Below are 26,870 nucleotides of genomic sequence, written 5' to 3'. Positions count from 1 at the left end.
ATGTCTCTGCAGTATCCTTCCTTTCAGGAGTGCTAGTTCTGCAAGGTTCGCAGAAGAGCTCCTGTAAAGTTTGGAAGGTAGGAGACGAGATACTGGCAGAAGTAAAGCTGTGGGGGCCAGGCGTGAGTCATGCTTCGGTAGCTCAGATGGTAGAGTACTTGCCCGCGAAAGGCAAAGGTCCCGAGTTCGAGTCTCGGTCGGTGCACACAGTTTTAATCGGCCAGGAAGTTCCGTAAATGAAATTGAAAAATTATGGTTAAACACAAAGGTACATTTAACACTTACATTCAACTGATTGAAGAAGGATGGTTCATACTGTGATACACTTCTAAATAAAGTACTTTGCCTGTTACTGATGTCGAAGGTGGCATGAGGTGGTGCTGCATAATAACATTGCACAGGTACGGCTCTTGATGTACATAGCTCTATCTTCCTCTTGGTGGCGACGATAAAATAGCAAATTTCTGAGCTATTAATTTATTGCTGTACTGCGCCATCATGTAGAACACGTCTGAGCGTGTTCACCACTTGCAGGGCAGCTACCGACTGTGTGTGTCACTTGCACGCCAATTCTCACTCGTGTGCCCCACCACCTTTCCCATTCCACCACAGAACGGAGTTCCATTCTACCTATGATCCCTACACATTTTCATTTTACACTTCTGCTTACAAAAACCCTAAGTATGAACCATCTACAATTGCATGACAGCACATACATACAAAATTGACATAATTAATTACAGTTGTACTTGAAATATTACATAATTATTTACAAAATATGTTTTAATACATTTATTCCACCTACATCAAAGAGGTTATTTTTAACAGATAAACTACACTTAACAAAAGCTTACTCTCATTATAGTATTTGTTTAATTTTTCAAAATTATTACGGAACAAAAAATTTAAAATATACAGATTAATGGCAGTATTATATTTACATTAGCATTACAACTGCCACAGCGTATTTTGGTAATTTGCCGATAGTTGGTGCTAGTCACAAGCATGGTGAGTTGAGGTATGTTGTAGTTTGACATATGGGAAAGTTAACAGGCATAAATGTCGAATATGGGATACAAAGCGTCCACACAAATGCATTGAATTTGAGCGTGATTCCCCAAAGGTAAATATTTTTTGTGCCTTGTCACATCGAAAACTGTACAGGCCATTCTTCCTTGTTGAAAGCACTGTCACTGGGTATTCCTACTTGGACATGTTTCAGCAGAATGGGGCTCCACCCCATTTCCATCTTGAAGTTTGTGGGTACCTGAACACGGAGCTGCTGCATTGGTGGATTGGCCGTGCTACAAAAGGGGACAGCTGTTTCATGAAATAGCCATCCTGATCGCCAGACCTCACTCCATGTGAGTCTTTTCTGTGGGAACACATTAAAGATCTGGTGTATGTACCACCTCTACCACGTGATACAGCAGAGGTCCGGGAGAGAATACGGGAAGCGACTGCCACAGTAGACGATGCCATGCTAGGATGGGTATGGCAAGGTATCAGTTACCATACTGACTTGTGCTGGGTCTCTCATGGTTTGCATATCAAATGTTTGTAAAAAACAAAAACTTTCACAGTCTCTCTTCAAAGTGCAATATGTATGACACCTGTACAATGTTTAGTTCTTTTGCAATAAATAATGATTGAAAGTATTCCCGGACTTTGTGTACACCCTGTATGTGACAACCGGGAACTGAAAGAAGGTTTAATTATTCCAGCTTTTAGTAAATCTGAGGCAATTTTGTCTACTGCAGGCTGCAAGTGATAGGATATGCAATATGGTTTCCGGGCTATTGGCTTGGTATCATATGTAAGAATCTTTTGTACATTAAGAAGCTTGACAGAAGTTGTTTCTTTTCTTCAGATGAAGTTGCAAAGTCAGCTAGAATGGGGTACAGTTGACAGTGAGTATATCTAACAAACAAAACATTTATTTGTATGCCTGTATTGATGAGGAAGGTAAAAGTTCTGCTGTTCATTTATCTTGCAAACTTACGTTTACCACTTGAGCAATTCCTATCTCTCTTACCGGATTGGCTTTGCAGAAGGGGAGCAAGGAGCAATGGCAGAACTGCTCCCATTCACATTTCCCGTATTCACATTCCTTCGAGCACCTCGTTGACCTACTTGGTTAGCTGACCAGTGCTGTAGAGATGGACAGTTTTCTCTCCCCTTGTCTGATTTTTCTAAAACAAGCACATGCTGGTGCCAAACACTAAGGAGCCGTGTAACTTTTTGTCATTTGCAACGAGTGCAGCACACTTCGGCAACGAATGCACATCAAGTGGGCTTTATCCTGGTGGATGATTAGACGAATTGTTGCACCTCCTTTGTGACTTTTATAGCCTATCTTAGTGTACTCAGTGTACTTCACCTTGTCACGTACCTGTGGGGCCAATCCTGCGAATGAGTGAATCTGCACAGCAAGTTTCTGATTTCCTGAGTGGTGTCTCATTCCTTTCATTACTTTCTGTTAGTACATATGTATGACAAGACACAACTCTTATTCGGTCAGAAAATCACTCGAAATCCTCTCCAGAATTTTGTTATTTGATGGAAAAATTGTCCTTATAGTAGCTGACAGTATTTATCTCTGTACATATTTTCAACGCATTCTGCAAGGATGTCAAGTGCCTTGGTATTTCTCAGCCCTTCCTTGAATCTACATAAGCGTGAGCCACTCCTTGCAACTTTGTGCTGGTACTCCTATGAACTTTTCGTCAGTCGATGGGGACAGTTTCCCTGTATCCATTATATTTTGTACTACTGTGTCAACGTTTATACCTAGTTTAGAACCGCCTATGGGAACACAGAGTAGGGAAGTTAGGCTAGCTCCAGGCACAGTGCTGTTTCGCAGCATCACATTTACTAATGCCTCACTAAGGTGCCTTTGCCGATTATCATTTTTCACACGGAGTTGCTCCACCCGTGTTTGCAATATGTTGGAACCATTTCTAGTTGCCTCTGTGATGTGGTTGAGGGAATTGCTTTAAACTACACACACACACACACACACACACACACACACACACACACACACACAAAAATTTGATCACAGACGTCGATGATGTCAGTGGCAGCATTGGTCCAGAGGAATTTCCCCCTACAAGTGAAGCTTGCACATTTAATATGTAGTAATTGGATAGATAAAAAAATCCAGTCACCAAGTGATGGCAGGAGAAAGGTTTTACTTATGCAAGCTTTTGAAGCCAGTGGCCCCTCCTTCCAGCATTAAGATTGAACGGGTAGGGAGAGGGGTGAAGGGAAGGGAACTTGAGACGTCTAGGGAAGGGAGTGGGGTTCTGAAAAGTCACCCAGAATGCAAGGTCAGGGGAGACTTAACAGATGGGATGATTAGGAAAGACACCAACCATTGCTTGGTGAAAGGATTATTTAGCTATACAAGTACAGTATATTGTCAGAAATCGTATATTTTGATTGTTACAATTAAATTGTTCATTGACAATAGATTGGGCAGCAATGCAGTGGTGATGCCCGGTGTCGAGGTGGCATTGGGACATCATAATCATGATGTGGCCTCGTGCGACCACGGTAGAGGAGGCAGACGAGGTTGAATTTCCTTGCCTAATGGCAGTGATGGCAGCGTGGCATCAGGCCTGGGCAGACTGTGGTGGGCAGCTTGGGCTGACTGTGCTAAGCACTTGTCTGTTGCACCGCAGCATGGAGCCGGGTTGTCCTGCATGATGGATTCTTACATCTGTTCATGGCTTAGTAATTTGTATGGGGCACCTCAAAGCTGAAAGTGGGTCAAATTTGGCATCTCACTTCAGATGCCAGTTCTTACACCCACTTGGGGGTATAGTCAGGATTGAATAGTGATGTGGACTTGTAATTAATATACGTACTCATGTTGGGAAAAGGAAACCGTATCAGTTTATTTTCTCATAGGGATTACATTGTGAGAATTGTCAGGAGGACAACAGAAGGTAGTTCCAGAACCATCTAGGAGCAGAAGGGAAAATGCCAAGGTAAAGAAACTGAGCCATTTAGTGTTTGCTATAGGTGGCGGTTTGGAACATAAGAGAGAGATGTTCTTCAGCTCTGATAGCAGTCAGTGTCTAAAGTCAAGTGATCCTGTGGCATGATTTGGTTGGTAGGTAGGTCTTTACAGTGATGATTTATCCTAGTCCATCATTAACTGGTCCATTGTTGTATCAGCAGCAAGGCGACAGACTGAATGGGAGCCCATTTGTAAAATGAAGTAATAGTAATTTCTTGCTTACGGAGACTGGAGTAGCACCTTGCAAACAAACTACTTTCCAATAACAGTTTTAGCCATGGATGTGACATTTCCTGAGCCTTTTACACAACTATTGTGTAAAAATGGGTGTTTGTGAGACTTTAATATGGTGCATCATTTAAACTATATACACTCCTGGAAATGGAAAAAAGAATACATTGACACCGGTGTGTCAGACCCACCATACTTGCTCTGGACACTGCGAGAGGGCTGTACAAGCAATGATCACACGCACGGCACAGCGGACACACCAGGAACCGCGGTGTTGGCCGTCGAATGGCGCTAGCTGCGCAGCATTTGTGCACCGCCGCCGTCAGTGTCAGCCAGTTTGCCGTGGCATACGGAGCTCCATCGCAGTCTTTAACACTGGTAGCATGCCGCGACAGCGTGGACGTGAACCGTATGTGCAGTTGACGGACTTTGAGCGAGGGCGTATAGTGGACATGCGGGAGGCCGGGTGGACGTACCGCCGAATTGCTCAACACGTGGGGCTTGAGGTCTCCACAGTACATCGATGTTGTCGCCAGTGGTCGGCGGAAGGTGCACGTGCCCGTCGACCTGGGACCAGACCGCAGCGACGCACGGTCCCGCACACCATTAGGCCGTCTTCCGCTCACGCCCCAACATCGTGCAGCCCGCCTCCAGTGATGTCGCGACAGGCGTGAATGGAGGGACGAATGGAGACGTGTCGTCTTCAGCGATGAGAGTCGCTTCTGCCTTGGTGCCAATGATGGTCGTATGCGTGTTTGGCGCCGTGCAGGTGAGCGCCACAATCAGGACTGCATTCGACCGAGGCACAGAGGGTCAACACCCAGCATCATGGTGTGGGGAGCGATCTCCTACACTGGCCGTACACCACTGGTGATCGTCGAGGGGACACTGAATAGTGCACGGTACATCCAAACCGTCATCGAACCCATCGTTCTACCATTCCTAGACCGGCAAGGGAACTTGCTGTTCCAACAGGACAATGCACGTCCGCATGTATCCCGTGCCACCCAACGTGCTCTAGAAGGTGTAAGTCAACTACCCTGGCCAGCAAGATCTCCGGATCTGTCCCCCATTGAGCATGTTCGGGACTGGATGAAGCGTCGTCTCACGCGGTCTGCACGTCCAGCACGAACGCTGGTCCAACTGAGGCGCCAGGTGGAAATGGCATGGCAAGCCGTTCCACAGGACTACATCCAGCGTCTCTACGATCGTCTCCATGGGAGAATAGCAGCCTGCATTGCTGCAAAAGGTGGATATACACTGTACTAGTGCCGACATTGTGCATGCTCTGTTGCCTGTGTCTATGTGCCTGTGGTTCTGTCAGTGTGATCATGTGATGTATCTGACCCTAGGAATGTGTCAATAAAGTTTCCCCTTCCTGGGACAATGAATTCACGGTGTTCTTATTTCAATTTCCAGGAGTGTATTTTCAAATTACAAGAGTATAAATATGAAAAACACTGGATGTGACACTTAAGTTTTGTGAATATGTAAATTAACATGGCATCCGGTATCCTTTAACATAACGTAGATCGCAGCCTAGTTAGGCGATACATGTTATTTGTCCATAAAAACATGTCAAATCTCTTCCTCATGATGAGATAAAGATGTTCATTTAAAATTATTATTTAGCTAGTTAATATATAAAGAACTCCCCACTGTGTAATATTTGCAGAAATGACGAAAGAATTGTCGGCTTAGGACATCATCAAAGTGTGACAGATATGGAACATCTTCTCCTGCTACGAAGGGGTTATTTACTTATTGGGGTTGTGGCTAGGCAGTGTTTTGGAAGGCAGAGAGGAAGAGGCACTGTCTGCAATATCAACACCCAGAATAAGCTTAACAAGGCTAAGGAGCAATGTCACTCTCTTCTGTGGTGTTATGAGATTCAATTTGAAAATGTTGTTCTCGTTAATGAGCTCTGTTTACTCAATGTATATGAATGTCACGTAAGAGTAACAAAATACAAAAGAGTTGTTTAAAAGGCAGTTATGTTATTTTGTGGCTTGAAGACTAGAGAGCTGTCTTACAGCCCTCAATCCTCTGCAAATGGAAACAAAGTCACATGACAAGACATGGTGGCAGTGCATAGCAGGTTTGTTAAAATGGAGAAACTACAAGAAGGTAACTGACTTGAGGTAAATGTTTATGAGTAGCATCAGGGTGACAGATCATTGAAATGTAATGTGTCTTCTCAGCTCAGTACAGCCATCCCTCTCTTTTCCACTGTTAAATTTCACTACCAACAATTCGTGCTTTGACCACAAGCTTCATTCACAAAGTACTAAAAATAATATGGAATAACTATTAAAATAAATGTGAGGGTTACCCAAAAAGTGAGGCACTACATTTGTTTTCCTTCAGTAATTATTTATTGAACACAATGATAAATATACAAAAGAAAGAATGTTGTTTATTCTACATTCCTTATACTTCCACACAATTGCTGCCCTGTTCTATGGCCTTCGTCCATCGAGACACAAGGGTGTGTGTACCCTGTCAGTGCCACTCCTTGTTCTGGTATTGAAGCCATTTCTCCACTGTAAGAATCACATCTTTGTCATCCTCAAAATGTCATCTACAAATGTGATGCTTTAATGAGACGAGCAAATGGAAGTTAGAGGTGCGCTAGGTCAGGGCTTTAGGATGGATGAGATGATACTGTCCAACCCTGTTTAATGACGGTTCTGAAGTCCTCAAACTTGTGCGAGGCCGAGCGTTATCATATAGAATCAGTCAATCACCTGGGTTATTATGGTGACAAAATCATTGGAAGCCCCTTTTGGGTTTGGTTAATGTGTTCACATCTGCTTCAGAAATATTGGTACTGTGTCTTGGCATCACATCAAAGAGTGAGAAGATTTAGTTTCCTCATGAGATAGTGCGTAACCCATTGTGCACAAACTTCTGAGTAATTAAGACTATGGACAATTGCATCCACACTTTCCTTCCTGAGTGACAGCTTCATTGCCAAGTGCCAAGTTGTTCTGCATTGGTCTTTGTGAATGAGCACATCAGCAAGCTGCACCTGGTCAAGTGTGACAGCCACAGATGGCCTCCCTGAATGAAGCAAATCTTGGAGCTCTGCCAAACCAATGTCTCGTAATGGCCTCACTCTCTTTGCCCAGTGACTAACATTACTTCTGTCTATTGCAGATGCTCCATAAACAGGATGCAAACAATTGGGAATATTCTCGAAGGTTCTATTCTTTGCTGTGAGAAGTTCAATGACGACACGCTGCTTGTAGCTTACATCATATAGAGACACCATTTCAAAACATTGCTATAGGTATGATACCTGTCAGAATAAATGGGGTATTTGTGTGTGCAATTTGGAAACTTCAAATAATGTATATCTTAACTGTCACATTCATACAATTTTTGCTGATTGAGAAAATATGTGGTACATTATTTTCCAGGCAATCTTCGTACTTTCAGTTAGCATGACACCCTCTGTTCGCTGCTGTGTACGGTGGCGAGAACCTGACCAATTGGGTGCAAATTTGATTTACGTGCTAGCTAAAGTGCTATGTGCTATATTTCATGTTGTGTTTGTGTCCTGCAAAAAAATCCTATTTAACCGATGCTCCACTTTACAGATCTCACCAAACTGTCTCATTGTTGGTACAGTTTGTTACGCAAAAATATTGAGAACTCTGATGTCAGTGGATGAAACAGTACCTATATTCCGAGTTACAATTGAAGACTGCTTCATTATTATGAGAAATACAAATTTTTGATGCTAAAACCAGCCAGCTTTTGTTAAATATGAATGGAACGAATGCTTCAGGGCGAGGTGAAGAAAACCGAGAAAGGCACTATGTTGCACCTTCACATTAGGCTAACAACTCTTATGGTGACAAATCTGTATATTTAGTCTTATTCACAGTCCTGGGCTCTTATTTCTAGTGTGATGATGATGAATTATGTTCATGCTGACACAGCAAATAGTTTGTGTGCATAGGATGGCAGGTCTCAGTTGTGAAATATTCTGAAGGGGTAGCAATACCTTTATAATTTGATGGGAAGCAACTTCCCATGCAAGCAGGATATGTGGACATTGTCAGATGTCTGGTGTTGTGCTGAAGACATTTGGTCCTCACAAGGGGAAGGTCTTGTGGAATGGCCAACCAATTTGAGTCATATTTGGCAGGGTGCTTGTATAAACCTAAAACAGAGGACTGAGATATTTTGGCTCAAGAAGCTCCCCCATCCTTATATTTGAGGAAACCACTCCTAAAGTTCATGACATGCGATTGATTCAAATTTGACGAAATCAGTAGGTAATTGAAAATTGGGTGTTTTCATCATGTGGGGGGGGGGGGGGGGGTGCTGCATATGCCCATTTCGTAGAATCGAAGAAAGACACTGAGTATGCCTATGGTAAACACTGTTCAAAAGAACTGCCACTGACGTAGTGATCAAGGCATGTGGCTGAGGAGAAGAGAACATATGTTTAATTTCCAAAGGCATTCTGCAGTTTTTTCATTAGTATTTTTGCTGTATTGAATCTAGTAGGAATAGGAAAGTCAAAAGGTAATCAGTGAAAAATAATAACAAGGTAGGGAAATAAATTTCTTTAATGACTTGGATTAGAAAGAATGATAATTTTAATCCTGGTTGCCCTACAAAGGCTCTTTCACTCACTGTTACATGCCTTCACTTACCTTTGAACATCTACATGGGTGGTACTTATCATATAAACATTTGAAACAAATATGCTTGTGGCACCAAGAACATGTAATGAAAGCAGCTTTCGCACAACTACATCATTCATTCTGAAGATTTGGCAGAAAACTGACTTGGGTTACATTTAAAAATATTTCGTTTTTGGGAATTTCGCTGAAGTGCCAAGGAAACTGGTATAGGAATGTGTATTAAAATACAGAGAGATGTAAACAGACAGAATATGGCACTGCGGTCATCAATGCCTGTATAAGATAACAAGTGTCTGCCACAGTTGTTAGCTCGGTTACTGCTGCTGCAATGGCAGATTATCAAGATTTAAATGAGTTGGAACGTGTTGCTATAGTCGGTGCATGAGCGATGGGACACAGCATCTCTGAGGTAGTGATGAAGCGAGGTTTTTCCATTTGACCATTCCACAAGTGTACCTTGAATATCAGGAATCTGGTAAAACATCAGATCTCTGACATCGCTGTGGCTGGAAAAAGATTCTGCAAGAAAATGACCATGACGACTGAAGAGAATTGTTCAATGTGACAGAAGTGCAACCTTTCCTCAGAATGCCATACATTTCAGTACTGGGCTATCAGCAAGTATCAGCATGCAAATCATTCAACGATACATCATCGATATGGACTTTTGGAGCTGAGGCCCACTCGTGTACCCTTGATGACTGCATGACACAAAGCTTTATGCCTCGTCTGGATCTGTCAACACCGACATTGGACTGTTGATGACTGGAAACATGTTGCCTGGTCGGATGAGTCTCATTTCAAATTGTATCAAGTGTATAGGTGTGTATGTGTATGGAACTGACCTCATGAGTCCATGGACACTGCTTGTCAGCAGGGGACTTGTTCAAGCTGGTGGAGGCTCTGTAATGGTGTGGGATGTGTGCAGTTGGACTGATACAGGACCCATGATATGTCTATATACGACTCTGATAGGTAACTCTTATGTAACCATCCTTTCTAGATTACCTGTATCCATTCATGGCCATTGTGCATTCTGAAGAACTTGGGCAATTCCAGCAGGACAATGTGACACCCCACACATCCAGAATTTCTACAGAGTGGCTCCAGAAACACTCTTCTGAGTTTAAACACTTCACTGGTCACCAAACTCACCAGACATGAACATTATTGAGTGTATCTGGGATGCCTTGCAATGTGCTGTTCAGATGATGTCTCCACACCCTTGTGTTCTTACTGATTTATGGACAGCCCTGCAGGATTCATGGTGTCAGTTCCCTCTAGCACTATTTCAGACATCAGTCAAGACCATGCCATGCCATGTTGCAGCACTTCTGCGTGCTTGTGGGCCCCTACATGATATTAGGCAGGTGTACCAGTTTCTTTGGATCTCCAGTGTAATTCTAATGCATACCACGCATGCAACATCACCTAAAAAATTGGTGCTGAAAATTGATCATGAATTATGCTATGAATTGTTGTGGAATGTGGATAGTTGTGAAATTCCTGCTGGATTTCCAGATGTACATTGCAGTTTTGAAACCTCGAAATAAAGTTCTGTACCACAGCTCATTGTAAACTAGCATAGCATATTAAGCTGTCTGTGGTCCCTCGTGACATTTGTTTTCATATGAGGCTTCAAATTTTAATTTTTCACCAATCCAAGTTGTTTGAGAAGTTTATTTACCTCCTTGTTATTATTCCTTAATAACTGCCATATTAACCCTCCTTTTGTTACTAATATCAATAAGGAAAAGAAAGATGACAAAAAATCCAGCAGAATGCATTTCAGAATTGAACACAGGTTCTCTGGTCCCCAGCCAAATGCCTTGATTTTTGCATCAGCAGTACTTTCATTGAATAGCATTTACTTTACGGGTACATAAGTGGCAGTTGTAATAGTTTCTTTCGCAAATACCTAGGAAAAAAGTTTGCTTCTGGACACCAACTATGATGATTAAAAGTGTTCCATTTTCAATTGTATATCGATCTGGTCAGTTTTGAATCAAATTCACATCATGAACTGTAGGGATGGTGTTCTCAAAACTGATCTTCGTTTTATGTTGTATAGAAGCAGGCTGCCAAATATGAGCTGAATTGGTTAACTGCATTTGTGGCCTTCTCCTTGCCCATGTTAAAAATTTACACTTTACGCTGCTATTTTTGCATTGTTGTGAAGTACTGATCAATTGGTGGTAAAAGGTTTCAAAGAAACCATTGAAGCTATAATAGTACGTTAATTTGAAAACCTTTTGACAGTGTATGGTTTCTTTAATTGATTACATTTAATGGGTTTCATATAAATGATTTCCTTTTTCTTCTGTGATGCCGTATGTAATGTAGTTAAGAGGTATATTTTCGTTTTCATAGTGCTGGATCAGTGATATAAGCCATTTGATACTTCAAAAATAAGCTATTGGAAAGTGATACCAAACTCCTCAAAAATACCATCAAAATTGGCAGAAAGTAAACCAGAGTTGACAGAAAACCGCAACAAATAGGCAAAAATAACTCTGAAATTGACCATAAAATAAAATGGATTTTTCATGTCTCTGCTTACTGTTTGTTAGACAGACAGACAGACAGACAGACATTATTTCCACGACATAATACTTATTTCTTTGTGACTGTGTTCTTCGCAGTTGTATACCATTGTTTACACCTGATTCTCTTATCTTGAATGTGCTGCCATACAGTGTATGTTCAAGTACAGCGTGTACATAAAATCAAGGAACACTTTCAATTATTTATTTAAACAATGTACAGATGCCATACATACTGCATTTCGAAGAGAAACTTTTTGAAAGTTTATTTTTTTCTATAAACATTTGATATGCGAACCATGAGTGATCAGGTAGATGACAATACGGTAATCGAATTCTTGCCTTACCCATCCCAGCATGGCATCGTCAACTGTGGCAGTCACTTCCCGTATTCACTCCCGGAGCTCTGCTACATCATATGGTAGAGGTAGTAGATACACAAAAGAGTCACACAGAGTGAGATCTGGTGATCGGGAGGGCCATTTCATGAAACAGATTTCCCCTTCTGTAGCATGGCCGAGCCATCGATGTGACAGCTCCGTGTTCAGGTACCCACGAACTTCACGATGAAAATGGGGTGGAGCCTCATCCTGCTGAAAGATGAACAGAGAGTCCAATCTCATTTGAGGCATCAGCCATTTCTGCAACATGTGCAAGTAGGAATTTCCAGTGACAGTGCTCTTGGTGAAGAAGAATGGCTCATACAATTTTTGACGTGACAAGACACAAAAAACATTTACCTTTGCAGTACAGATTCAGATTATTTGTTCACCATTGACCACCTGAGGTGGAATAGGCAATTTAAATGGATGTCATATAACATTTTCCTTGAATAGTACCTTAAAGCTAAATGAGCTTTGCAAATATTGCCCATAGATCATAACATACACCATAACATAAGATAAATACATTCAGTGACATCACATAATGAAATCCTTAAAAATTAATGTTGATTGATGTTATATTCATAAATTCTGTTACATTGTAAAAAGGATTGATTAGTAACCAATTTAGTAGCTTGCTCTTGAAGCTACTTATGTGATCTGACTGAGAAGAAAATGGAAGTTTATTAAATATTTTTAGACTATTGATTCGATGGGAATTCCCTGTTCTTGTCAGCCTGTGCCTAAGTATGTCTAATTTTGTTTTGCCTCTGGTATTATGGTGGTGCATGTTTTCTCCCATTTCAAAATCTGCTATATTGTTTTTTGCATACAATTCTGAGGCGTACATATAAGGATTAATAACGGTTAATATTCTCAGCTGAATGAGCAGTGGTCGGCAGTGCTCTGATCTACCAGAATTGCTCATTGGCCTTATCACTTTCTTCTGAATTTTTAGAACTTCAGTGATGTGAAGAGAGAGTCCCCATATCAGCAGTCCATACTCTATATGTGACTGAAAGAGTCCAAAATAAATAACTCTTAAATATTCTTTTGTCACCAGCCTCCTCAGTTTCCACATTAAATACGTAACTCGAGACAATTTTGCGCAGGTGTGGTTGATGTGTGTTTCCCACATTAACTTTGTCTACATGAATTCCTAGAATTTTAACTGCTTTCACCTATACCTCTTTTGACAATCCCAGTATAATCTGTTGGTTTTTATAAGGATTGCAAAGCAGTGTATTTGGTGAGAACTATTTTTGTGCTGCTTCCAGGCCATCTTGCATCATATCTTGCAGAACTGATATGTTCTCGTGCTGAGCAAGCAAGGTTGCGGCATCAGCATAACCAAATAACAGTAGTGGGGATACAATGAGGTAAATCATTGACTGTAGTTATAAAAAAGAAGGGCCTAAGGACAGAACCTGTCTTAACTTCTAGCAATTGTGAGTCTCTGTTTCTGACATAGGCAAACTGCTTCCAATTTTTAGGTATGATTCAATTACTGCCAATGCAGAATCTTTTATGCCATAGAATTTGAGTTTAGCAATTAGGATATCATGAGAAATCCAGTCTAATGCCGTACTTAAAACACATAAAAGAAGTGAGGCTTTATTTTTATTCTCAAAGGTTGTTATTACTTCATTCACAATTGAAAGAACAGCAGTGGTGATATTTTTTCCATTGCGGAAGCCAAATTGACTATTAGAGAGTAAGTTATGTGACTCAAAGTAGTGGTTCAGTTGGTTATAAATAAGAGATTCAAGTACTTTCAAGAAAATGGGAACTATAGAAACTGGTCGGTAATTTTTGAGATCATGTTTGTCCCCTTTTTTATACACTGGGATAACTTTCGATATTTTTAGAGTTGTAGGATAGACTCCAAACTTTTGACACCTATTAAACAGAAAGGCCAATGGTTCACTAATTATATGCACTGTTTTTTTAATTATGTAATTGGACAACCAAGAGCAGTCCATGCTCTTGGAGTTTGAGAACTTTGCCACTACCTTTGTAATCTCAGTGGGTGCGACTGTCCTCCATTTAAATGTATTGTTTGCAGGTTGTTGTTGTTGCTTAAGTAGATCACTTGCATTAGTGGTTGTTGTTTCAATTTTGTTCTTAATATAACTTACAGAGTCCATGAAAAAATGATTAACTTTATCCGGGTCAAGAGCTATGCGATGTTCATCATTCCTGCAATGCTCTTGTGCAACAGCATTCCATGCAGCTTTGCACTTATTAGCAGCTCCTTCAATGTATCTTTCGTATGCTGTTCTTTTTGCCATTCTAAGCTTAGTTCTGTAGGTTCTCTTACATTCATATTGGTAAGTTTATCTGTGTACCACTTAATGTTTTTCTTTATAGGTTGGCTTTTAAGATTGATTTTTATAAGAGGAGAACAAGAATACCACAAATCTAAATAATTTTTAATGAAGTTCTTAAAAGCAGTTTCAGTTTTATTTACTCCCACTTGACAGTTATATTTACAGTCCCACTTAATATCTCCGAGTTTCTGAATGAACTGGTTTACTACTTCTTCCTTCTGCCCTCTAACCCACATTACCTTTTCCTTAGCATTGGCACCTGTGTTTGGGGAATACGCTCAAATTCAGTGCATTCGTGTGGGTGCTTCATACCGTAGATTCGACAGTTGTGCCTGTTCACTTTCACAGTACTGTGAAAAGTTACTTGGTCGCTAAAAATGAAGTGTTCAACAATGCCATACCCACCCCATTGACTTGTTACAACTGTGAACAAATCTCAGAATGATTGTCTTTGTCGTTGCCATTGAGCTTCTGCACTAGCTCCAATTTTAATGGTTTCATAGACAGCTTCTATAGCAGGACTTTCCACACTGTCATTGGAGTCATTTCCAGTTCACAGGATGCACGATGCGCCGGTTTCCTAGGACTCCTTATGAATATCTCTCGTAAGTGCTCCACATTCACTGCACTCACACTAGGATGTCCGCTTCTCTTCGCCAGGCACAAGCTACCTGTCATAACGAAATTGTTGTGGCAGTGGTACATGGCCTTTCTTGTTGTTGGCTTCTTACCGTACTTGGTTCTAAACATGGGGGGGGGGGGGGGGGGGGAACTTTCAGTGTTTCTCTTCGAAATGACATATGTGTGATATCTGTACAGTGTTTGGTTTCTGTGCAATAAATAATTGAATCTGTTCCTAAACTTTATGTACACCCTGTATTTTGAAATCTCCTGTGTTGGCAACCATATAAGTGTTATATCAAATATTGATAGAAACTGCTTACCAAGCATCAAGGAAGACATTATCACAGACGAGGGAAACCTAGTCATGGAAAACATAATTTTTTTTTTTTTAAACTGGGGTTATATTAATCTGCCAAAAGAGAAGAAAGTAACAGTGTTATGAAAAGGAAAGTTACCACTCACTATAAAGCAGAGATGCTAAGTCATAGATAGGCACAACTAAAAGCTTGTCACAAACAAGAAGGTTTGGCCAGTAAGGCCTTACTGGCCGGAAGCTTCTTATTTGTGACAGTCTTTCTGTTGTGCCTATCTGTGACTCAACATCTCTACCATATGGTGAGTGGTGACTTTTATTTCCATAATATTGTTATATTCCATCCTGGATTTTCCTTATTTGAAACGAGAAGACAGGTTGGATGAAACAATGCATATTGAGATTAAATGGCCGGCCGCGGTGGTCGTGCGGTTCTAGGCGCTCCAGTCCGGAGCCGCGCTGCTGCTACGGACGCAGGTTCGAATCCTGCCTCGGGCATGGATGTGTGTGATGTCCTTAGGTTAGTTAGGTGTAATTAGTTCTAAGTTCTAGGGGACTGATGACCACAGCAGTTGAGTCCCATAGTGCTCAGAGCCATTTGAACCATTGAGATTAAATAGAAAAAGTTCTCAAGAGTTCCTGGAGCAAGGAGGAGGTGAACAACTCAGTAAGAGCACTTGTTTTTCCTTTCATTCTTTCCATTTAATTTCAGATACTATTCCTGCTTCTGTACTTTCTTCATTGGAAAGAACCTGAAAAATGGCGCTGTTATACATCACTGTGTATGCCAGTATCTACAGCTACTTGTTAAACAAAACTTATATCTAATGCTATTTGACTGCAATTCTGCATGGGGTGTAATTTTTGCTAGCAGAAAATTATATAATTCCAGTGATACACTATGGCCGACCACTACTTATATTTAGGAGGTGAAATTGACAGTACTGCTGATTGTCACACACAAAATGAGGGGGAATGAGGAAGGGAGATATCTCATAACTTTGTTTGTTCCCCAAGGAGGAAAGATTAATAGCTTGGGGATGATTGGAAGAGGTCCCTCAGACATCAGGAAACTAATGAATTCGATTTTTTTTCCACCCCATACACTTACAAGTGTCCATTAGCAGTACTTGAAATTCCACCTTCTAAAGGTAAGTACTGCCCACCCCATCTGTCTCTTTGTAATTTTATACACAGTTCAGTTACATTAATGTGAGCACTGCCTATGTTTTATATCAACATGCAGTAACCACTCACAGACGGCAGATGCCAGCATTAGCATTGGAGTATATATAAAGTGGGTCGAGGGGTGATGCAGAAAAGAGTGCAGATGTTGTCGTAATGCTGAAACAGAGCTACACTCCTGGAAATGGAAAAAAGAACACATTGACACCGGTGTGTCAGACCCACCATACTTGCTTCGGACACTGCGAGAGGGCTGTACAAGCAATGATCACACGCACGGCACAGGGGACGCACCAGGAACCGCGGTGTTGGCCGTCGAATGGCGCTAGCTGCGCAGCATTTGTGCACCGCCGCCGTCAGTGTCAGCCAGTTTGCCGTGGCATACGGAGCTCCATCGCAGTCTTCAACACTGGTAGCATGCCGCGACAGCGTGGATGTGAACCGTATGTGCAGTTGACGGACTTTGAGCGAGGGCGTATAGTGGGCATGCGGGAGGCCGGGTGGACGTACCGCCGAATTGCTCAACACGTGGGGCGTGAGGTCTCCACAGTACATCGATGTTGTCGCCAGTGGTCGGCGGAAGGTGCACGTGCCCGTCGACCTGGGACCGGACCGCAGCGATGCACGGATGCACGCCAAGACCGTAGGATCCTACGCAGTGCCGTAGGGGACCGCACCGCCACTTCCCAGCAAATTAGGGACACTGTTGCTCCTGGGGTATCGGCGAGGACCATTCGCAACCGTCTCCATGAAGCTGGGCTACGGTCCCGCACACCGTTAGGCCGTCTTCCGCTCACGCCCCAACATCGTGCAGCCCGCTTCCAGTGGTGTCGCGACAGGCGTGAATGGAGGGACGAATGGAGACGTGTCGTCTTCAGCGATGAGAGTCGCTTCTGCCTTGGTGCCAATGATGGTCGTATGTGTGTTTGGCGCCGTGCAGGTGAGCGCCACAATCAGGACTGCATACGACCGAGGCACACAGGGCCAACACCCGGCATCATGGTGTGGGGAGCGATCTCCTACACTGGCCGTACACCACTGGTGATCGTCGAGGGGACACTGAATAGTGCACGGTACATCCAAACCGTCATCGAACCCATCGTTCTACCATTCCTAGACCGGCAAGGGAACTTGCTGTTCCAACAGGACAATGCACATCCGCATGTATCCCGTGCCATCCAACGTGTTCTAGAAGGTGTAAGTCAACTACCCTGGCCAGCAAGATCTCCGGATCTGTCCCTCATTGAGCATGTTTGGGACTGGATGAAGCGTCGTCTCACGCGGTCTGCACGTCCAGCACGAACGCTGGTCCAACTGAGGCGGCAGGTGGAAATGGCATGGCAAGCCGTTCCACAGGACTACATCCAGCATTTCTACGATCGTCTCCATGGGAGAATAGCAGCCTGCATTGCTGCGAAAGGTGGATATACACTGTACTAGTGCCGACATTGTGCATGCTCTGTTGCCTGTGTCTATGTGCCTGTGGTTCTGTCAGTGTGATCATGTGATGTATCGGACCCCAGGAATGTGTCAATAAAGTTTCCCCTTCCTGGGACAATGAATTCACGGTGTTCTTATTTCAATTTCCAGGAGTGTATTTATCGGACATCATTGGTTTTTGGGCCAAGTATAGAAGCATTTCCAAAAAGGCTAAGATTGTAAACTATTTACATGCCACCGTGGTGAAAGTATACCGTGCATGGCGAATTAGTGCCATCCAAAACCGGAATGCAGGCAACTGTGGTGCAAAGATATGTGTGGGTGAATGAATATGCAACTGTTGAGCAATTGACCAGCCAGATGAACCAAGGGGCTACCAACCGTGTCTCCTCAATGACCGTTCAACAAATGTTGATGCATATGGGCCTCTGCAGCAATGGTTTGGTTCATGCACGTATTCTGGTTGCTGTCCATCATCGAGAAAGGCAGGAATTTGCATGCCACTGAGTGGCAAAAGATGGCCTATTCAAATGAATCGTGTTTTATGCTCCATCAGACAGACGGCTTTTGGCGTGTATGGCACTGCAACAATTGTTGAAGGGTTCGAGCTGGTGGAGGGGGTTTATGGTGTTGTGAATATTTTTGTGGTCTTCCCTGGGTGATTTCATCATTCTGGAAAGCACAGTGGTTCAACACAAGTAAGCATCAATCCTTGGGGACCACATCCACTCATACATGCAATTTATTTTCCCTTGGCAAGATAGCGTCTACCAGCAGAACAATGGAGTATGTCACACACTTCATAGTGTAAGTGTGTGGTACCACGAGCACCAGAGGGAGTTCACTGTGCTCATGCTCCCCTGCCTCCCCCTACCCCCTCCCTGCCCCCTCCTCTACCCTAATGCTGAATTCAAAACCCGGTTGAGAATATGCGGTGACTACTTTGATACTGTTTTTGCCACGAATCTTTGGCCCTCGGCTGTGAAACATAGCACACTTGGCCACGATAGTGGAACTGGAGTGGGTCCACATTCCTGTTGGTACCTTCTGGAACCTCACTGACACTCTCCATGCATGTTCTCACTGTGAAAGATGGCTATTTGGGCTTTTGACAGGTGGTTACAAGTAGTTTTGGACCAAGCAGCTTCCTCAAGTTAATTTTACTGTAGATAGAATACTTGAGCAAATTCCTGTGGTTTTGTTCACAACAATTTTCTTTCTTGTTTTGTTCTAGTGGCCGATTGAAGGATTTGTTGAGAAGTACAAGAGAATGAAAGACAGGGCAGCTCTTTTGAAAGGCAGTTTACATAAGGTAAGGTGGCATAAACCATCTTTTTAAACCCAGGAACATGATAATGAAAACCTATCACCATTATGGGAAATACGGAAGCGTCCGATCCCGCCCATCTGCTTTGACCCATGACGTCACAAATATGGCGGAAACAAAAACACACACACACACTTTCCACAAGAAGCCTAATGACACTAACGGGACAAGCGTGGCAAATGAGGTGTTTTCGGTGGGGGGCAAACTAAATATAAACAAATTTAGACGCCTTGTGTAGCTACAACGTGTAAGTGAAGACAGCCATGCATGAATACCCACCCACCTCCCCAGGAGTCGTAACCTCTGCAACCCATAGAAGATAAAGATGCTTCAGTAGCTGATTAGTGTTTTTTTTCTCTTTTTTTTTTTTTTTTTTTTTTTTGAATCTCACGGGATAGAACGAACAGATCAGAAAGATAAATATAATAAACTAAAACAGAAATTGGAGGAAACAGATAATTAAAATACGTAATAAGTATTTTTAAATAAAAAAAAAACCTCACAAGATAGAATGAACAGATCAGAGAAGTACGAGTAAATAAAATAAGACAAAACAGAACTGGAGACAGCCACACTCAAACGAAACTCCGCGCCGTCATGACGTCACACACGACAACACCCATACGTCCAGGGTCAAAGCCGACGCGTGGGATCGGACGCTTCTGTCGTCGACCCCCATTATGCATTACAGTGTGCTATTATACTCCGAAATATGCAAGGTACATCCAAGAAGTTCGATGAATGGTCTCAGAATATAAAGAAAATGTGAGTTACAAAGTAATCACCATTAGCTACAACACATTTGTGACACTAATTGTAAAGCTATTGAAAACTGTTCATAAACACTTCTTGTGGGATAGTTTTAAGTAACATGGTCATGCGTTGTTGGATTTATCGCATCATAACAGGAGGTGAGACCGGGTGCTACCAGTACGATCCGGAGACTGAGCGACAGACATTTCCCTCACCTCCCTCAGATAGAAATTCATGATAGATCAAGACTTTGCTTTTGAAAAAAGCAATCGACATCCTTTAATCTTGGATTTTGACAGAAGACTCATTTTGGGAGGTGGGGAAGACAACAAACATTGTGCCACGGACTTTCACTCGGTCTCAGGATCTTATTGGTAGCACCAGGTCTCATCACCTGCTATGCCACAGATATGCAATGGTGTGTGACCACAGTGCTTTGAGCGATTGCACAAGAAAATTTGTTGACAGTTTCCAACAGCTTTACAACTAATGTCAGAAGTGTGTTGTAGCTAACAGTGGTTACTTTGAAGGCCAAGACTTATTTGGTGCAGTTCTTCTTGTTTTTCTTTTCTGTACAGACCTTTTTGTTTTCGTATAACTGCTGCAGTCTACATCCATTTGGCTCTGCGTGCTGTTGTCAAAAATTGTTCTGCCTTTATAATGTTACCCTGCCCCCTCCCCTCCAACTTCCCTCCATTACAAAATTGAAATGTTTCTCTAGTGATCTCCTCCTTAGTATTTACCAACTGGGATATCCAAAAGGGAAAGCATTTCTCCTCCAGAATATTATCCCCAAGGTGATGCCATTATCAAGCCGTATAGTATAGGTGGATAATAGTAATGTGTTGTGTTGATTGTAGCAAAATTGGGAGTTGCACATGCTCCTAATTTAGAAAATTAAAAGTATGTGCTCTGCAACACTTGCCATCAGAATAATTCCTAATATGAATGAAATATTTTCATTTACTTATGGATTTGTGAATGTTTTCTAAGGCAGTTAATGGGCAATGAAAAATGTCTACACCCAAAATGAGATTATTAAAGAGTTTCATGTGTCTCGTTCAACCGTATCTTCCTTCGCCGTCGGCATTGTCGTGGTTACCGTGAGACACCGTTATACCAAGAGGAAAGGCGCGTCGATCTTAGAGCATGAGATATGATGACCTTAAGCCATTGACAACACACAACGGTCATGGTAGCACCTGATTCCAGAATAGCTGCAGTAGTTAAGATCTACGAACTATCCCCTGTTGACCAGGTCCCCAAAACTTAACTCGTAACGAGATCCCTTCAAAGCAAATTGTCATAACAATCGTCTATAAAGGCTTCGTGTTACGGTTTATGGAATAATAACAGATACGACCAAACTGTCTTGTCTCTTCTGCTTAATTTAACATAACTTCGTTCACAGTTTCATTTCGCATTCACCACTCATTCACCGAAACCCTTTGATGAACAGTTTTGGTTGCTTAACCCCAACAGTCAATGATAATGATACAGGTTTTCTCCTTTTTATAAATTGAAGCCCGCTCACCGTGATATAATAAAAAAAACCGGTCTCAATACCGCGTCCCTCGTGAGATGCGAATAGACTTATCCCGGAATTGACCCCCCTGTAGGTGTACTCAATTTAATGACCACACTTCACTGTCCGCTATTTCGCGTTACTGAATGTCCATTTGTTAGTCTGATTATACACTGTAGCTATTTAAAATTCGCCCCTATATTTTTCACAATGCACAATTAGCACTTCGTTACATGTTTTTTTTTTTTTCTAAGAGTAAACGGAAAAAAAAGACGCCGTATCATCGGCTTAGTAGATATAAAGCAAAACACCTTAATATGCCCAATTTTACCTCTTCTTATAGGATCGGCTACCTTACTCATTAATTTATTACATATTATTTCCAATAACGCTATACAGGTATCGCCGTTATATTTTAATTGTATTCAAAAGCATGTTACTACTATTATGACCGACCAAATCGCAAGGCGTGCGTTTTTAACAATAACTTTACGCTATTCAAGTTCCGTTACAGCTGTCTTGACTCGTAATGTTACACGGCCCCCCAGACTGTGATGTCTTGAAGAGGGTTCCAGACAGAACAGGCTAATTTTTTTTTTGTGTACTGTGACAGGAGAGGGTATTTGTTTCGGCGAATACACTCACTCTCAGATTCACTCAACAAGTCAGTACATACATTCTACAATATTTAAGTTGAGTTAATGGGCCTAGACAAAATGCCCTTAACTAAATTCCACATTTGTTTATAGGTTGTCTTAGAAACGCTTCACACTAATCACTTCATATTCACACCACGTTTTTTTTCTTGAATGAAGCCCTCAGTTCTTCAACCGACTGTGCAAGGCAGGGATCACAGCCGGGTTCGACGATTGGCATCCTAGGCCAAAACCCTTATCGGGCCACTTGTTTAACCAGAGAGGATTTGGTCCTTTTCTTTTCCTCTTAATTCCACTTTTAAATCATACATCCTCGCTGTTCGGTGAGAGGATAAATCGTATTTCAGTGTCGTCATTGTTGCCGATACCAAGAAGGTATTTCATGGAAATCGTCGGTAGATTCTTTAATTTTCTTTGTAAGTTAGTATAAGTACGTATTTATCCATTGGTGCTTTTATTTAGTCCACTGAGTGTAGTCTTGGTATCAATCAGTGTTTCTTGAATCTATATTTTGCTCATTATTGATAATACTTCTTCAGGTCTATGTGAGGGAACAAGCCTTTAATTACATCAGTATCACAATCTGCCAGGAGGTAGCTCCCTTCATGAGGTATTTTCATTATTTTATATGGACCTGTATATAAATATTGCCATTTCTTATTCAGTCTTTTCCTGGTTGATGCTTTTGGGTGATTTCTCAATAAAATTTCTTCACCTACATCATATGTGACTACTTTCATCACATTTTTATCAAAACAGGTTTTTCTCAATTGTGCTTTATGCTTCAGGTTTTTGTAGACCTTCTTCACCATATCTTCTTTCTTGGTAATCTTTTGTTCTATCGCAGGTAATTTCTTCATCCATTCTGGCACAATAGTTTCTCCAAATACTATTTGGTTAGGTGAATAACCTGTCGATAAGTGTGGTAAGTCATTATACACTTTCTCAAATTCATAAATCCAATCGATCCATTTATAATGTTGTTTGGGTATGTATGTCTGTAAAAATCGGTTCAACTCTCGGAAGATTCTTTCAACCGGATTTCCACAAGGGTAAAATCTTGAGATGTAAATGTGCTGGATTCCTTGTTCTTTCATAGTGTCTCTCCATACTTTGCTTGTATAATAAGCAGCGTTGTCTGTCAAGATCATTATAGGTTTGCCAAGCTCAGTTATATAGTTGTTGATAAATTTGCGTAACATGGGTCGAACGTGGAGATTTTTCAAAGGATATAATTTCACATATTTTGAAAAGAGATCATAGAAAGCCAATACATATTTGAACCGTCCACGTGTCACGGGACATGGCCCACAGACATCACATGACACCAACATTAAAGGTTGTTGTGGGATGATAGGATGTAATTCTATCTTCCGACAATAGTTTATGGGTTTCGCCTTCTGACATATTTTGCACGTCTTAATAATATTTGTAGCTATACGTCCCAAATTTGGATGATAGCAGTATTGTGCTATTTTGGCTGTACATTTAGCGGAACCAAAATGACCCCAATTCAAGTGAGTGTACCATACTAGTGATTCTAAATATTTATTTGGAACACAAACTTTCCAAACACCTTCTTCATCCTTCCTCCGATACAATATTCCGGATTTTAATTGATACTGTTCTTGAGAGTGACTTAACGTTTTGCTTTCAACAGCATGCCTAATGGCTTTCCACAACTTATCATCTTCTTGCAGTTGTGGAACACTTCGAGATAGCTGTGAAATCTGCCTCTCACAATATTGCCTTGATAAATTCATGACTTTAAAGTCAATAGTCCGTTCTTCACACTCGTCGTCATTCTTTCTTTTCGGTAGTCTTGAAAGAGCATCGGCTATGATGTTGTCTTTCCCTCTGATGTATTTGAGCGTAATATCATATTCTTGCAGTAGCAAGGCCCACCGGGTTAAACGTGAATGGAACATCCTTCCTGTTAAAATAAAAGATAAAGCTTTGTGGTCGCAGAATACAATGATCTCCTTTCCATATACAAAATAGCGAAACTTTCTAAGGGACCAGACCACGGCCAGTACTTCCAATTCAGTAGTACAATATGCACGTTCACAGCTAGAGAGTGTTCTGCTGGCAAACCCAATTATCTTGATGGTACTGATATCTTCTGGATTTTCCATCTGGAAAAGAGTTGTACCCAATCCTGTTTCAGAAGCATCCGCAGCAATATAAAAATCTTGATCAAGTCTCAGATGATGTAACAGTGGAGCATTAGTCAAAGCATTGCGGATGTTATCAAAAGCTTGCGTGCATTCGGAATTCCACTCCCACATGTCATTTTTTCTTAACAGCCGTAACAAACAGTCTTGGCTTCCTAACTGATTGGGTAAAAATCGTCGAAAAAATGAAACTAAGCCGATAAATGACTTTAATTCCGTTCTATTCTTTGGATAAGCACATCTGTTAATCGCATCCATCTTTTTAGGATTTGGTTTTATCCCTTCAGGAGTGATTATATGTCCAAGAAATTTCAGTTGGTTATGAGCAAACTTGGATTTTCTCAAATTTACAGTAACTCCGTATTCCAAAAATTTCGCAAAAACTCTTCTTGATAAGTCCAAATGTTCCTCCCAAGTTTCAGAAGCAATTAGCAAATCATCCACATATAAAGTAACTTCATTCAAGAGGTCTCTGCCCAGTACGGTATCTAACGCCAATATGAAAACACCACCGCTTATTTTCAACCCAAATGGCATGACAGTAAACTGGTAACTTCGGCCCAGAAAAACGAATGCAGTATATTTTCTAGATTCTTTCGATATTCTAGTTTGCCAATATGAACTACGCATATCCAAAGAGGTTAAGAAGCGGGCACCATAAAACTTTTGTACTAACTCTTCTAGGTTCTCCAGTCGCGTTTGTACAGGTATAATGATCTTATTGATCTCTTTGGCATCCAACACCAATCTGATGTCACCATTGGGTTTAATTACCGCCACAAGAGGGTTACAATATTCAGAATCTGAGGGCTCAATAATACCCCATTCTAACATTTTATTGATTTCCTTTCTGACTACTTCTTTCTTTGTCCATGGGATAGAATAGGAAGTACGACAAAAGGGTTTATGTGCATACATCTTTATATGGTATTCAAAGTCTTTTATTATACCCGGATGTTTACTAAAAATTGACTGATATGCTTCCAACAAGTAGTACAGTTCATCCCTTTGGATAACAGATAAATATTCTGATTCTAACACCTTTTCCTGCAATGACATTTTATCCATCATTTCTTCAGAACATTCAATAAGGCATATATCGTACACATTTTCATCATCAGTACTGACATATTTTACCATTAGATTCATACACAATTGATTTGGAATTACTCGGCCCTTTCTCAGGGTGGTTGTCAAAACATTACCATTGGAATTAAATATACATTCACCTTTCTCTAAATTAATGATTGCACCGGTCACACATAAAAAATCCAAACCCCAGATACATGGTACTGTGGAACAACCAGGAATGTACTTTCTATTTGAGCCCCCTGTATTTTAACGTCAACACGTACCTGTTTCACAACTTTTTGCATTTTTGCGCTGAACGCGCCAGACACGGTACATCCTGTGATAGGATAAGTGGGCATTTTTACCCCTCGGCTTATCTGTTTTAAACAGTCCAACGTCTTGACACTAATAGTTGCTCCAGTATCAATTAATATTTCAACATCAACATTGTTTATACTTGTTGGAATTATTGCCTGTAAAATTTGTCCGCATTTATTAGAAACTTCAGGTTTTTCTTCAATTAACTCATTCCTTATATCCTGATCATTATTGTACCTTAATACTCTCACTTCAAATTGATGCCTGCCTACCTTCTCCTTTCCAGTCATCCTAGGAAGGCATTTGGTGACTGGTATTAGTTTAATCTATCTCGTTGAGTCATCGGTGGGGATTCATGAACTTCCACAATCCGTACAGTATGATCCGAGTTATGGTATTCACCCCATCGCACATTGGAGGCTCCTTCGCTGGATGAGGACTCGAGGCATTTGTTCCATCCTGCCGATGAACATTATGCTTCGAATTATCTTCCCAAGGTCGAATACAATTGGGTTCATGACTTGGGTATGTGTTACTCTTATTAATATCACTACTATTGACATTCGCGTCACCATATCGAGGTTTACCTCTAGCACAGTAAGTATCTCTTCTATATTTATTATAATCATTGTTTTTATTGCAACCATAGGATGAAGATTGTCCACACTCCTGTGATGCGGGTTTGACCTGGTTTTCGGTATTATTATTATCATACGTTAAATTATTATTATAATTATTCGTATTACTATGAGTGTGAGTCGACATTTGATTACTACTCATTTGTCTTGCGTCTTCCATAATCATATCTATAGAGTCAATCACCGACAAGAATTGTTCTACATCATGGTCAGGAACATTTATTAACTTTTCACGTATATTTATGGGCAACCTTCCCTTCAAAATTCTGATCACTTCCTTGTGAGAAATTGGATCACTCCAATAACGTGTCTTATTTATGTACTTTTCAAAATATTGCCTTAAAGTACTCCTTTTACTGTTAAAATACTCAGGTTGGTAAACCTCTTTTCTTAATTTCTCTTGTTTACTCGACGACCAGTATTTAGCCAAAAAAAGTTGTTCAAACTCAGCGCAAGTATGGCAACTTTCACTTACTTTGGCTGCCCATAATGCGGCTTCTCCGGTAATTTTGGATACTATAAATTGAAGTCGGTCGTGTTCTGACCAGCTACGCGGAAATATTCTTTTGAAATTATTGATAAAGATTTTCGGATGCAGGTTGTTCTTTTCAGTGGAGAATGTTGGGAATTGTCTACTTTTAAAAATGCTGTTCTCCACCTTTAAAGAAGAC

The 26,870-nt window shown here is 41.3% G+C and overlaps 1 long non-coding RNA gene across 1 annotated transcript in view; it reads left to right on the top strand.

Annotated features, from left to right (window-relative positions):
• The window catches only part of LOC124553864, a 108,388-nt gene that overhangs the window by 43,751 nt on the left and 37,767 nt on the right, over positions 1 to 26,870 (top strand). Inside the window, exon 2 of the long non-coding RNA XR_006968157.1 lies at positions 18,972 to 19,049. This is a non-coding gene — a long non-coding RNA (uncharacterized LOC124553864). The remainder of the gene's footprint in view (positions 1 to 18,971; positions 19,050 to 26,870) is intronic.

The sequence above is a fragment of the Schistocerca americana genome, chromosome 11 (assembly GCF_021461395.2).
Source record: "Schistocerca americana isolate TAMUIC-IGC-003095 chromosome 11, iqSchAmer2.1, whole genome shotgun sequence".
Lineage (NCBI taxonomy): Eukaryota > Metazoa > Arthropoda > Insecta > Orthoptera > Acrididae > Schistocerca > Schistocerca americana.
The sequence above is the reverse complement of the archived record's forward strand: the minus strand, read 5'-3'. Positions and strand labels throughout refer to the sequence as shown.